At 34.6% G+C, this 15822-nt stretch overlaps 1 long non-coding RNA gene across 3 annotated transcripts in view; it reads right to left on the bottom strand.

Annotated features, from left to right (window-relative positions):
* Positions 1–10542: 10542 nt before the first annotated feature.
* LOC119636059 overlaps positions 10543–15822 on the bottom strand; it is a 42149-nt gene continuing 36869 nt past the window's right edge. Inside the window, exons 1-5 of one of the 3 annotated variants that reach the window (XR_005247118.1) lie at positions 13840–14704; positions 11774–11877; positions 11467–11663; positions 11299–11388; positions 10543–11018 (exon numbers count right to left, since the gene is read on the bottom strand). This is a non-coding gene — a long non-coding RNA (uncharacterized LOC119636059). Of the gene's footprint in view, positions 11019–11298; positions 11389–11466; positions 11878–13839; positions 14705–15822 lie in introns of those variants that run through there. The other 2 variants (XR_005247116.1, XR_005247117.1) reach the window with 2 other exon arrangements.

Here is a 15822-nt window from a genome sequence, read left to right as displayed (position 1 = left end):
GATGTTCAGAATTTCGTTTGACTTATTGTAATCATGTTAGCAGGTCAGCCTTACATTGTTGATACCACGATGAACAAGGGGTATTTAACATGGAAGCTCCACACATGCCCGAGCAGAGTACAATTTACGGTCTACGGCAGCAGGAATCGAACCTAATTCTTCAGTCCCTACCGGGACAGCATATACGGCATATACTGAAAAGAGCAACTTGGATACCCAATAACTGAAGCAAATTCAATGAAAAGCGTAAATTGTGGTGACGATAATCGACTAACTGGAATTGTTTTACCGTATATCGTTTGTACTGCAAATTTGTACAGATATATATATCACCCAGAATAACTCCGATCGATAGACTCACTTTTTATTGCAGCGATCAATGCAAAATCAGTTACTGTATCGATAAGTCTGTCAACAGATCTGTCTGTCCGTATGCCTGTGTGTAATGTCTGTGCATGAATTTGAATATTTTGATGAAATTTATTACACTGATGTTCTTTGACATACGAACAGACAACGCAAGTTACATGGAAGACACAAGAACAGACGATGGTGAAACTTAATTGGACTGCCTCCTGTCAACATATGAATGCAGTCGTTAATTAAAATTTCGAACTTTCAAATTTATTTTCTCACTAAAAGTCGCTCAGTAAGAGTTTTTTGGCGGACTTAGAATCGTGACCGCAAAAGGGAAGCCTTTATATGGCTAAAAGATCTAATTTTCCACATTTTGTGATGAAAATTGATCCATCGCAGTAATTTGCTACCACAAGTCAACTATATGCACCTATTTTTTATACTCCATTTTATACAAGACTTCTCATGAAAGGTAAACTTTCATATGGCGACAAAGTCTATATTAGGGCTTTTAATCGCGAAAATACGACGACGAAAAATGCGATTTTTTAAAAGAAATACAATTTTGCACCAAATCAGTTAACGTTTTGGGCTCCTTCCCACATAAGGGCCCTCCGTGAAAAGTATACCTTTAGACAGAAACAATGTATAGTTTTTAGTATGTAATCAGCAAAATAAATAAAGATTTGTAGGAGGTGCCTTCAATGGTCGGTCTTGTCCGACTATAATATCTTTAATTGTGTTGCATATGGGTTTGTTCTAGCATTTATAAACTAATAGAAATACATGTGAAAGAAACCTTGAGCTATACATATTTTTTGTTACGGTCTATGGATATTTCGGTGATTTCGTTTGTTCTGTTGTGGTTTGGTGTTCGATGGCTAACGAAAGAAAGATGAAATCTAGCAAATATAGGATTAAAAAGGCATGATCCGTCCACAAGGCCGAAGATAACAAGCAAACAATTCATAGCAGCAAACGATATACAATGTGATCTAAAACTTGAGACGGGGCTATCTAGAAATTAAATATAATTCATAGCTTGATCAATTCAGAAGCTGATCTTAATTAAGCGGGAAATTCTCCGGCAGGATTTGTAGCATATATTGGCTTAAAACTGTGTGCCGTTACTTCGAAGGTCTATTCGGAGGATTAACATGAGCATGTTACCCATTGATGAAACGTCCTCAGCAAATGCTTTAAAATTTATTTATAAAATTTACTTTCCTTGGCTAGACTAAGTGTGCTAAAGTGATTCAGTTGAGGCGAACTTTTCTACGGGGATATAAACAAACGATGATGTGTACAATTAAGTCAAATGATCGATCGTTAAGTTCAAATTTGAATTCGGACCGAAAAATGCTCATCGTTTTACGATATTGACGAGAGTATAACAAAATGTTCACATTTTCTTCTTTTTTTTTTTTCTGCTGAGTATGCAGGCAAATCACGATAATTTTCAATGTACTGAGGACGACTGAAGTGAACTACAATACAAGAGGATTTGATTAAAACTGTGCATGACATGATTGTAAATAATAAAGAATTGGCTTTGAAAAAAATTTTGAAGGACATTGTTGTTATCGAGTAGATAAGAGTCGCGACTAGTAACTCGATGTTCGCGCCTTCAAGTATCAGTGTCGTTTATCATAATCGGTTGAAAATATAGTGAGTGTTCAGTTGGTGAAAGCATAACAGTCGTCGATTTCAACACAGACACACATGCACCTTTTTATTTGTGCACTTCTTTCTGACACTCGCAACGTTACACGAATAGAGGATATCTCCTGATTACGAAACGTTTATGGTTTCAGTATTTCCAGATGGGCCACATAAAGTGGGTCATGTCCGTCTCTATGTTCGCTCATCCGTCGGCGTGCGTGCCGATCTCTCGTCTGCTTCTCACAAAGGTTGAGATACATGGATGACACTTCTAACATATATACATTTAATTAACGGCCATTAATCCAATTGAAACGTGAGCATAATCTGCCCTCAGCGATGTTAACATTATCTAAAAATTTTTTACTTACGGGCCGTTTAAATTTCTTACGGCTACAGCCACAATTAGAAAAAATTCTTCATAATATTTTATGTATTGACGTGAGGTTGAGAAAGAGAATACATTAGAAGAGCCTCTGTATACAAGTTTCACCTATTTGGACATCGAAAGTACGAAAGAAAATTTTTGGTTATAGTGGAGAAAGAGAATATATCTCTTTCGTAGATAAAATACATACAACGGGGAACTGTTGCAAAAAATCTTTCCATGGCAGCTAGTGATGGAGGCAGAAAAAAATCCGTTGTGTCAATTACAAGCATTTTTTGCGAGTTGTACCCCTCGAATTAGCAAATTGAGTCTAACATATGCAATGCGAGATGAATATTACAAGCGGGATAGCAACAATTATTATCAATGTTAGAAATCGATTGAAATATTAAACGAAAATTTATTGCTTACTATAGTTAGCAGGAAATTTCGCCGTCCTGGTCGTAGGCGGAAGTTTTAAGTGTAAACAAACATAAAATGAAGGTGAATTTGATTTAAGGTCCAAACACGCAACAATGCACTATACTTTTCAGTTAACAGAATTTAAACGAAGAAAGTGCTTATCTACATATTCACACATATTACAACATATGAACATATGAATGCATGTTGGGATAATTTCGATTTCAAAAAATTATGCAGTAATTGTTAAATTTTACAGTAAATGATGATCGAATGTGACTTTTGCTCCTGTGACAACATTCATGCCTGTTTGTATGTATTCGTGACCTAAAATTTACGTCTATTACAGTTATAACTAAAGAATAGTTGTTTATGTTCATGTGCATCTATAGATATGTATATCTGCACACACATGCATATAAGATATATACACACTCATATCTATATGTATATAAATATATATATATATATATATATAAATATATATGATAGTTATGTGAGTGAATGGGACGCTGACGCCGACGACAGACCATCACATCACATGGTTGTGAATTACTCACGATCGCTTAAAAATTGTGTTCATGTCGAGACATTTGTGAGTTGTTGTGATGCTGTGCACGTCAAGCATGTATCTTCTTCTTCTTTTTCTGCATCAAATTTAGCCCTAGCGTTATTTAGCCCCAGTACGCCGACATTTAGTGTTCAGTGCTCCTCTTTACTTTGGGATCAGTGGCACAGTTGCAACACAGCAACAAAACCAACAACAAATAACATTAACAGCAATGAAAAATAGTAACATCAACAAAAACGAGATGTGTCCAAAAATTAAGTAATGAATGGATTGAAGAGAGAAGGTTAAACAAACATCCATCTATCCGCATAAACATGAACACATATGTGTGTACATATAAGCATACACACACACATACGTACATACGTACATAGCGTAAACAACATAATCATGACTAAATTTTCCAAATTGTCTAACGATCGCTTAGTTTAAATGCGATCATATATATATATATATATATATATATATATATATGCGCTTATGCTTAAACATGTATATATATATATATATATATATATATATATATTGTGTATATTTGTATAGGTATTTGTGTGAATTTGAATGTTTGGATATTTGTTTTGCACCACTACTACAAACGAAATTTGTTGATTTGTGTTCGCAAGTATGTACACATGTGCATAATGCCAGCAGATAACATCTAACGCCAGTTCTAACGTATCTTTGTACATCCATAAAAAATACTCGCGAAAACTACCGCCGCAACGCAAATACATACATAAATGAACATATATATATATATATATATATATATATTCAAGTACGTACAACGATATTACAGCTAACCGATGTTTGAGACATTTTAAATACATTTTGAGATGAATACCTTTTCGGAGTTGATGATGATCGTGTTGTGGTAAAATAAAAAATTTTTGGCTGCCTGGCTCACTGGCCGTTTGGCTGTTGTACTCGCGAAAAAAAAGGTTTAAAATTCCACTAGTGCTGCTGATGCCTGCAAAATGATTATGACGATGTAAGGATTTTTGCCAGTCACCACTTATTGCTCAATACTGGATAGATGGATGTATGGGAAGGGTGATGGTACTACTGCTGTTTCTTTTTTTTTTTTTTTTCTTTAATTTTTACATAAATACAAACGATATCTGGTTGTCGTGCTAAATACATTTCATAATAATACCGATGAAGCGACTAACATCTAAACATCGCGAGCGAGAAAACTGAAAAAAATGAATTATCGAAAAATCGAAATTGAAATTGAAAAAAGAATTCATTAACTGTGCAATATTTTTCAGCGAGCAATGAAAAACCTTGAAATTTCAAAACTGATCTCCATTCGTATTCGATACAAATGAATTTTTAGTATTTGGATAGCGGAGAAACAGATGTGCGATATTCGCTGTTTTACGCTTACTAATGTTTCAAGTTTGCTTTCAATCAAAATCTCTAATAAACTCACGCATATACTTACGTTCACAAAGTATCGTAACGTATAGAAGCGTTAAGTCCAGAAACTCAAAATAACTATTCACATCCTTATATCTACACAATCCGATGCATATATAGACATACATACATACACACACACACACACACACACACACACACACACACCCAAACACACATGTTATTTATATTTGATGGCATTCGAGTGCTTCTCAGTTTTGCTGCCTGCTCCGCTTGCTGAACTGCTTGTTTGCATGTGAGTTATTACAGATGTTTAATGTTCGGCGCAATTTGCCAGATTTTAAAGTGACAAAAAGCGAAAACCTTGCTTGGCGCTCATGTTTACAGATAACATTCTCCTACGGAATGGAATTAGGGTAACCAACTTTTGCTTGCGGGCTATGGCTGTTGACGGTTTCTACATTAAAAGACAAAAACCTTTCCAAAAAAAAAAAAAAAATTAAATAAATTTATTATGAAAGTTTTCAACAAAATCATTCCCAGTGCAGGATCTCATTTTCATTCCTCTGTTCCTGTCACGGTGTCTGTGCAAACCCAAGAGAAATAGCAATCAAGCAACAACGTGCGATAATTTGCTACGATCAGCTACGCGTCTTCGACAATTCCGGACTATCTTAACTCATTCCTTTTTGGCCTGAAATTGGTTCCTGTGGAACAACAGGTCCGTTACGTGATTGAAAACGGAATTTTTTTATGGGAAATATATGCGAAATGATGTACTATGTGAATGAAATATTGTCGGTCCCGGTGCCTATACTTTTTCCACCTTTCTGGACCAATTTATGGATGCTATAAACGTCTTCACGCTTCTTCTATTCGGAATTCATGAACTAGATGTGAATTTGTGACGAATAAGTAATGAAGAAAGAGATAATTCTCTCTCTCTCTCTCTCTCTCTCTCTCTCTCTCTCGCTTTACCAATTATTTATGTAAAATGAATATAAAAAACGAGTGTATAGAGGATTGCACTCATCTCGGAAAAAATTTAAATAATTCTTTTGAGAATGTGGATGCATGGGTAATTCTGGAAACCGATTGATATCTAATTGCTTCAAGTTCTATCTTGCGCCGATCAAATTATGCCGAAATTTTCACATTGGACGCGCTTTTTTTTGCTCATTAACAGGCAATATTTAGTTAGCAAGCGAAACTGGGACTTTTGCTCTTAATTCGGGTTGAAATTAACTAAAGACGTGTCATTAGAACCACCAGTAACTCATTAACAGATGATCGAAATGAGCTGAATGTTTGCGTAATGGCAGCTTTCAGAAATTATATAGATGATTATATGTTAAAAACACTATTCATGTGTCAGTCCCGGGAATTATTGACTGACTTGTTAGAAATTGATGACTATTTGCTTTGAGATGGGCCTAGTTTTGCAGCGCTTCTCAGAGCTTAGCGTCAATTAAATTTGCAAATAACTCCAGCCCGGCATCAAGCACGTTCGGTCTCCTTAGAATAAGGGAAAGTTCAATTTCTGCCAACAATATAAAACTTATAGTAATGTATCCGTTAGTACAAACATGAAATGTTTCTATATACATACAAAAATAGTCGCAATCAGTCATTTGAAAGACTTGAAATATATGTAGCGTGGAAGAATGAAGTTCGATTGGGTCTATTATTACGAAATATATATCGCTTGGAAGTACGCACTAAAAACTTTACAAAAACCGTAAAGAGTATTCTTGCAATGGTCAATGCAAGATGAAGAATTGGTACATTTTTTGTCGTAGCAGGAAAGTATTGAGAATCTTAATATGCGGAATTTTAAAACATAAAATTTAGATTTGAGTCAGATTGCACGTCCTCCTCCTGACTCCACCTTAATTAAGTATTCTCTCACGGTTTCTATCGCCCATAAATGCTGAGAGCACATGTCTGAAAAATTGAACTGATTACGCTATTAGTAGGCACGAAGGTAAAATTTGACAAAAGATGGTACCGATTAGCCAGTGGACTAACTAACAAAATTGCGCTTGCGGTTATTGAGACTAGCATATTAGTATATACGAAGATGGTATCCATTTTAACAACAAGAATTCGAAAAATCTTTCATCTACTAAATGCTTTAATATCAAGACAAAGTCTTTTGTACGTACGACGTTTTAGTGAAAAAAAAACCCGATAAGACTTCAATATGATTGGACTAACTTTTTCATTCCGTGTTCTTACGGAAATTCCACAAGTAAGGATCGAGTTTAACGATAGACTCCTTCGTGATTAATTTGCGAGGACTGTGCAATTCGTTCAGATACGTTGCTCGACTCCATGAATTGAACCCTATATTGAAATCCAAGTAAATAAAGCCGAGTAAATTAACGGCACCGTTTCCAGGCGGCGCTGAGATTGTACATAAAAAAAAGTTCCCCTTTATGCTCGCTACGGGACACAATCGGCCTCCAAAATGCCTCCACAAAAGTAGTACGGTGTACTTATAACGGAATAAGCCCAAAGAAATATAAATAAAAAGGGATCCAAGAAATTTTGGGTAAACAGACTGAAGTTTTTCCTTTTCGAATTTTGTTTTTGTATTTTTATATTTTCGTAATCTTTGTGTGTGAGAAAAGTAAATGACGTTTCTACTAAATCTACTTAACTAATTTGAGTTCAGATTAATGGCTTGGCAACACTAAATACTTTCGAAGCAGGCAAAAGAAAAACCGAAAAACTAGAAACAAAAAGCAAAAAACTACATCGACCTGCGGCAGCAGCATCAACATATTGTGTGATGCAGTTACACGATTGTGTTGTGAGTGCTTAAAATGTTTTTGTTTATGTTCATGCATTCATGTGTTTATATTATGCAGCTTAGACGGCTATACAATCTCATCCAAGACCAGACAAGGCCGCCCGTCCGTCTATTGAGCGTAGAAATTCAAATTTAGTTCGTCTGCCTGTAGTGTCATCTTATTGTAATAGAAGTGTAAATCTGTTAACTCCAGGTGAACAATACGAAATTTGCATATTACATGTAACAAATGGAAAACACCGTCACACCAACAGTCATAATTTATGTTTTGCTGTTTGCATTCAAAGCTTTGCAATTCCACAACTGTTATTGTTGTACTTCATTCGATTAATAAACAGTTTAAATTTAAGCATTATGTTGTTCACCATTACGTGCACTACGTATACACTTATGCGGTGTATAACAATTTGACTTTGGTAACTCAGTAATTGTTTCTTGATATTGTCATATACGGAAGTATTTACTAGAAATTAGAGCTCAAAGGAACCTTGTTCACAACTGAGACAAAAAAAAAAAAAAAAAAAAAAAAAGAAACTTTCACACAACAATAAAGCAAATTTTACATATACATATATATATCTTATGTAAAGATATCGAGAGATTAGCGATTACAATTCTAACAGTCAATGCCCTATTCACCGCACTTAATCAAACGAGCTGATGACTTGCCTTTAATTAATTACTAAATATATACATGTCAAATTTAAAACTGATTCTGTGCACCCTATCGGCATATATATACAAAAGACCAAAAAAAAAAAAAAAAAAAAGCAGAAAATTTTACGAATTTCACGTAGGTTTCATCACTTTTTTTACCTTTCTCGCCTTGGCGTTATATTAGCCTTTCATTCGCGGGCATATTGAATTTCTCGAACGCAAGGCGTAGAGTATCGCACTCTTGCATATAAACTCTGACCAACAACGAGAATGGCTGCAAATAAAATGTATACAGATATATTATATATATCTGTAAATGTCCGTCTCTCTGTCCATTGTGTGTATTCTAAAAATTTTGATTTTTACTTTTCTTTTGGCTTAGTCAATGCCGACCAATAGAATAGTAAAAAACTGTTTGACTAAAATGTCTTCCGTATTGAAGCGATTTCTGCTCTTTGGAGCCTATGAAATAAGGTATGAATTTTTGGTTACAGAATGGTTGGGTTAGCAGAATGGACGCGCTATGCAAATAGATAATAAGTTATCGATTTTGAAAAAGCTCTTATTCGAAACCAGAAATGTTAGACAAAGACAGCAGAGGGGGTAGCAAAACAAACAAGCGAACGATATAAGGGATGAAATAACCCCATGTCGAGATACTGTCAATTACATATTTGTTGTGGCGTTACGGTATAGGTCCATAAATCCCTTTTTTGTCAACTAGCAGCAGGCGTTACCATTCCCAATTGCCGTAATTGCCGCCAGGCTATTTCGCGCAACTGATCAAGCAAAAAATCTTTATTATATTATCGAACACATAAAACCAATTTTTTGCGAGTTTAAGCGAACTTTTATTGTAAACTGCGGTTTTTCCTTTCACTTTGCCAAAGATCTTCGTTGCACGTTGTTTCTATTACGCGTTATCAGGCTTTCGTAAGTATTGTTAAATGGAATCAATTGGGTAGAGTAAGACACCGGATCTTCTACTTGTTTCTTTTTATGGCTAGTTTTGATTATTTAACGCCTTGGCCGGCTAGACCTCACCAAACGGAGATAGTTCGTGCAACTGAGCTGAAACATTCACTGTACTACAAAACTTCTTAGGTGCTAAAGTAATATATATGTCTTTTTATAGAAATGTAGTTTTACTTTGGATAGAGTTCGTTGATCTTTAAGTCTCACATCTTCAACATTTTACTACGTGAAGTACAAGAATTTGAACACTTTTTGCTCATTTGTTAATGTTATAAGTGGACTATGAAATGATATTCGACTCGAAGTGTTGTGAGTTTAGAAGAGCTCAGTACTTTTTATACATGATATAATATTACGCTGTAGCTATGTTCAAAGAGTATGTACGCTATGTTGTTGATATAATTTATAAAAATGCATTTGTGTCTATGTCTAGGCTTAGGTGTGAAATGGCATACAGACGACCACTCATCCCTATATTACGTAATTATTCTACATTGCAGTTGTCTTGGAGAATATTTATTCATTTTTTTTTTTTTTTTTTGCAAATTTGTGAATACAATCAAAAGGTAATAATTTTCAATGAATGCATTTTTGTCATCTTTTGTTATATTCCGTGTCAGTAAAGAGAAACGAGTAAAAGAAGCTCGAGTCGGGTATTAAAATATTCGATATCAGCTAAATATAATTTCATTGTTATTTTTATTTGCACTCGAGTTAAGAGCATCATCGACACAATTTTCAAAATAATGCAACATTTATTTCGTGATTTGTAGGTGACCTCGGGTGACCATCACTTTATTTGTACGTATTAATGTAATATTAGTTTAATACTAACTGGGCATCATACGGAGGAAAGTGCATTTTTTTTCTACGCTTTACCTAAGCTTTTGTTTTTCCTTTAATATATATATATATATATTTTTAAGCCGTGTCTGAAATCGTGTGATAGCTCTGTTTAAAATGGTCAGAGTATCAAACAGAGAGTCAACTTTGCAAACTTTAAATGTTACAAATGAAAATATTTTCGTATTGTCAGAAATTCTTGGAAACGTTGTGTGTGCAAATTTATGTTAACGAAACTATTTTTTATTTTTCTATTTTTTATTTATTGTTGTTGTTATTGTTGTTGTTGTTGTTGTATTATTGATTTTAATCGTTGAAAAAAGTAATCGTTTTTAACGTTGTTTTTATGAATGATATTAAAATAAAAGTTGGGAGAAAAACATAAAATTTTCAAGAAAATTAGGAGCGCCATAGATCAAAAAATAAAACATTGAAAAATAGCCAATTGCTTTATGCCTTAATTCTTTTTTTTTTTTTTTTTTTTTTTTTTGTTTTTTTTTTGTTTTAAGAGTTATATAAAACGCACATATGCACGTCTGATGATTTACAACTCAGCCATTCATATATTGCCAGTTGAACAACATCATAGTGATCTCGAAGAGTTCATTCAGATGCACATATGTAAGCATACACGTTGAAAAATTTATTTGCTTCAAATTCCTCATCTAACCTTTCCCTTGCCATCGAGCGACGGACAGCAGAGTTGGTGAACAAGCTTAATCGACGTACAGTCTTACGTTGTTCATTCAGCAACTTCGAATACATGATTAAGTGCACTATGAACGTAAAGAGAAATCCAATATGAAATATAGGTAATCCACGTAGAAGTTCGTTATATTATCTGTTAGGCAGTCAGCGTTGCGATTAAAGTGGATGATCGTCAAACGATGTCTGCCACGAAGACCAACTCTAAAATTTAGTATAGGGTGGGTTGGCTACTTCTTGAAGGCAAAATATTCTATAGACTGAAAATAAAAAAAAACAAAAAAAAAACAAACGATAAATGACATTAATATTTGCCCTTGCGTATGAGAAATTTAAAAGTCGGAACAATTAAGGCCGAAACTGTAAGTTTATTTATATGAAAATCGAAGCGAATAAGCAAAATATAGTCGATGTGGGACAAATATTGGACGAATGCAGGAGTTGCTATATTCTTTGTTCGCACGTTCAAATCTCAGTGCGAGAAAGCGTTTGTGGTTGTAGCTATAATAAGGCCTCACTTGACAAAAGCAAAATACTTACCGATTGGGCGCGCACCCACTGTGATGCGGTCACTTTTCCTATCTCTTTCTCTCTTCCGTGACTCCTTTTTGCCTGTCACAGCGTTACGTGCTATTGAAAAAAATAAGTAAAAAAATAAGTACAAAAATTAAATTCGGTTGAGGCCAAATCAAATCCCTCTTCATTTACCCGGCTGCGTATCACTATATCAAGTTGTCCCGTTTTAAATATTGACTTGCATGCAAGAATTTCTAATGTTTCTACCGAATTTGAATTTGACATCTTCATTTTTGCGAGCAGAGATTCAGAATTTCATACTCATCAAAAATATATACACTTTATAATGTATGTGCCCGCATCCTTCAGTAGTGGATACAAAAGGAAACCTACGAATTATTCTAAAGATCAGTTAGGTTTTCCCAAATTCTGATATTTCTAAATTAAAATTAAATTTTTAAGCCCATCACTAGAGAAGGCCGAAGTAAAGTATTTATACCGCTAATCTTAAGTTGCTTGTTCAATATTCGAATAAATAAAGAGTCAAACGGAGCTTATTGGTTGGTATATTGGTAATATATTATATGTCCAGTTCAAAATGCCCTGCAATTGAGTCAAGAATAATCTTTCTATAGCTGGAAATCGGAATTTAAAAATTTTTTTATTAACATTTTAAAGATACGGCCGAATAAGTTTTTTGTGAATATGTACAGATCAGCGCGCATCAGCCTTACAGCTTCTTACATAATTTCATCCCTATTTATTTTAATTTTAATTCTAATCCTTATCCAATAAGTTTATTATATGGAAATTAAAAAAAACCTTCAAAAGATCAGAAAAAGTCTATTAATCGATGCAAGAGTTCTTTCTGCATAGACTTTTGTTCCGCTTACAGATTATAAACAAGTTATTAAATGTGATATCTGGTTTATAGTTCTGAAATGCTGTGCACCTCTGCCTCTCTGTTATGCATATCTGTCAAAATTGCGGGTCGAACAAGTTCTTCAAGGTAGTTCAAGGTGAGGGACTACCCGCCGTCTGTGACCCTATGAAGCGCATGCTGCGCATGATTCGTTATAAAAAAATACATGTACGGCTTGGACTTAAACTGGGAATTATGGAAAGCTCGATGGTTCGCTTGATTCAAATTTTTCTAATTTTGTTCGTTGCCTCAGGATAGCTAGCTTTCTTATATGTTTCCCGTTATGATAGGGAAAATTTAGAAAGCTCTCTGTTTATTTTTCTTTCAGTGCATTTAAGCCTCTGCCTGTGGGGCGATTGTAATGCGTCCAAACGGTATCGTGATGTGCCGGCTGACATAAATTGAACAAATCTAACAGGTACACATATTCGAACCTCTATCCAATGCTTTGAAGCATGTGTGCATGGATATGTTATTTAAGATTGAATGCGTGTGCATCAACATAAATATTTTGTACCTATGCTCGTATGCTACACAAATGATTATACACATAATAATGATTCACGAATTCAACCTGTTAGTTTACCAAGTGGATAGCGCGGATATATATATATATACTTACATATAGACTGTACGTGCATATGCACATGCATATGCATGCACTTGAGAAAGCATCCCACGAAATTTCGCTAATTCCACATTATTTCAAGTCGTAAATTCTAAAATCGCTGCTGCGTTAGATAATGAAGAAATATTGTGTGCCGTGTAACCGTCTCTAATTATGACTCATTCATCAAACAAATTGATTTACACGTAATGCACTGCACTGCACTATAAACGCTTAGATGTGGAACAACGCTTAAATGACGGGCGAACGGGATAACTAAAGGATTTAGTGTATCATATATGATATGTGGGCTGTGCTTGCGTTAGCAATCGAGGGACCGTAATGTGTCAATAATCAACTTAAATTTAGCAAATAAAACAACAGCAACAACAACAACAACAACAACAACAAAAGTAAGCCCAATACGCAATTAATAGAATTTGTGGCCAGACAAACAATTTCTCGCCCGTGCCCTATACCCGATGCCCGATGCCCGATGCGCTTTTCACGTTTAAATGCTACGTGAGCTGTTACTACTTTTTATTATATGATATATATGTTATTTTCTTAATTGTTTGAATACGTTTATCTGCGCTTAAAGTCGGTGTTACGGTCAGTGGCGCTAGTTAAGCGCATATAGGAAAAGCTCTCGGCACTTCTTTTAATGCGTGAAATGGGCACAACAACAATCAACCACTAAGAAAATTATGGTTATTCAGACCGAATCGACATAAGTGTTTGACATTAAAGAAGTCAATCGTTAACGTGCTGGGAGCATATACTTGTTTTTGTTGTTGTTGTTATTGTTTGTCTTACATTTTTATTTCTCTTTTTTGTTTCATAAAATAAAATGCAAAAGCGCGCTGCTTCTAGTATTAGGCAGATTCCAATGACAAATACATATAAATAAAAAATTTCTGCATTTAAATATATACATATAAGCATAGCATATTGTATATACATACATATATATACATGTATCCTTCTGTAAATGTTCGTTTACTTATATGCAAGACATTTTATTACTTATACTCACTTTGTTGTACATTATTTTCGTTATTGTTGTCTTCAGCCCAGTTAACTTAGCTACTGTGACTTTGTATGAACAACGAAGAAACGAACAGTAAACGCAGGCAGACAGAGTGACAGACAGGCTGGCAATTGTCCATAGTATGGTAGTGCAATGCGAACCCAACATCTCTAGTAAGTATAGTAAAGCACCTCAGAATGATATGCTGGTTGACATTCGATTGTAAGCACGCGTCATTATTATTGTTGTAGCAATTGTTCAGCTTTCGTATTCGTTGCGGACAATGATTTCGTTTTATGATGTTTATCAACAATAAAATTACACACTGAATGCATGGGTCTATGCTTTCATGGATTCATTCGGTTTATTGCATGCGCAATCCCTTAAGTTATATTAAATTTGTCATTTCATTAGCAACCGCTTACACAATTCCAATTACAATTTCGAACATTCGTTCTCATTCATTATACACGTTTGCCAAAAAATTGTTAATTTTTTTTTTTTTTCCAAATGTTAGTAAAGAGGACGTTTAATCGATTATCAATTGATGGCCATAAAACGGTTACATGTTTTAATGAGAGCGAGAGAAACAAATGCAAATACAATTTTTTAGCATCAAAGCTATACTTATTGCAAATCCAATTAGGCGGGAAGTCTAGCGTAAGTAATATACCTGTAATGTGTTACAGTGTTTACACCTAATCAACAAAAAAGTAAATCAATAAAGGGCACATTTTGAAACACCTCATTATCATCTATCTACTGGAAATCGTTTAAAAAAGTAAAACACTTTCAAGTTTCTTCGCTTCGTTGTATTATAAATCAAAAAAGAATTCATTTACCAAATAATACGCATAGCCAGACGCTTATTACAGTTTCGACTCGAGTCGACATTTGAAATACATTGTGTTATGGTTAAGAAAACCGTACATTTGTAGCACATTTGCAGCACCCACATACCATATGGATGTGCAAATGTAAGTAAGTGTACAGATATATTCAACCGTATATCAATAATTGACATCAATTTTGTCACGGTCAATTAGCTGTTCTTAGGCGGACAGATATTTTTGCATATATAACATCCACACTTACGCACAAATGTGATATATTAAATAACATTGAATTGGTTATCAAGCCAATGGCGACTTAAGACGAGCGGAAATCTTCAGTTGACCATTCCCTATACAATAAATTCAATAGATTTTAAATTGAGCTATAATACCCACATACAATGTGAAAAATCTGTCGCTTTGAAAGCAGCAGCAATGAGCTTAAAACAAGGGCAAACCCTATAGTGTGACACGGCCCATTATTAAACACATTACACAATTTCACGTAATACATACAGATAGTTATTCATATAATTAGTTTTCAAAATAGAGCGTTGTATTGCAAGTGATCGAAAAAGTGATTCGATCCATCCCATTTGCAATAGCGCTCTTTCGTGGGCGCAAACACGTAGGCATACCAAATTTTATCAAAATATCTTGAAAATTGCGATGCGTAGGCTGAAAGCACGAAAACAAGGCGACCAGGCGTACAAAGCAGCTGAGTACGTTTCCGAAAGTAACTCTGAATCGATCGATATAATAACACGTGGTCTATTTCAAATCTTTCTGAGTGTTGCATATATTCGCACAAACTTAATATACTCTTACACAATAAGTAGTGTAGGGGGGTAATGAACGCATTGTCGAATTTCCAATATCTCCTGCATAAACACTTCATATATCTAAAGCATTCCTAATTCCGGTAAAACGTTGCCGCTTCTACATACGATATTTCCGTAAATTTCACTTCCGAAATTTTCAAATCGATGCCAATAGACAAAATTCGGTTTTATTAATACAAAACTACGTTTACGTGACAGGCGTTATTTTAACTCTCGACTTTCTTTGTATGAATTGTAAACCAATTTGCTTAAGTTAGGATGTCTGTATATTGAATTTGAGTGAATGAGTTAAGTTTTGATTGAAATTAAAGTCT

Source organism: Glossina fuscipes, unplaced genomic scaffold (assembly GCF_014805625.2).
Source record: "Glossina fuscipes isolate IAEA_lab_2018 unplaced genomic scaffold, Yale_Gfus_2 0, whole genome shotgun sequence".
NCBI lineage: Eukaryota > Metazoa > Arthropoda > Insecta > Diptera > Glossinidae > Glossina > Glossina fuscipes.
Note: the sequence above shows the minus strand (reverse complement) of the source record. Positions and strands in the feature narration are given on the sequence as shown.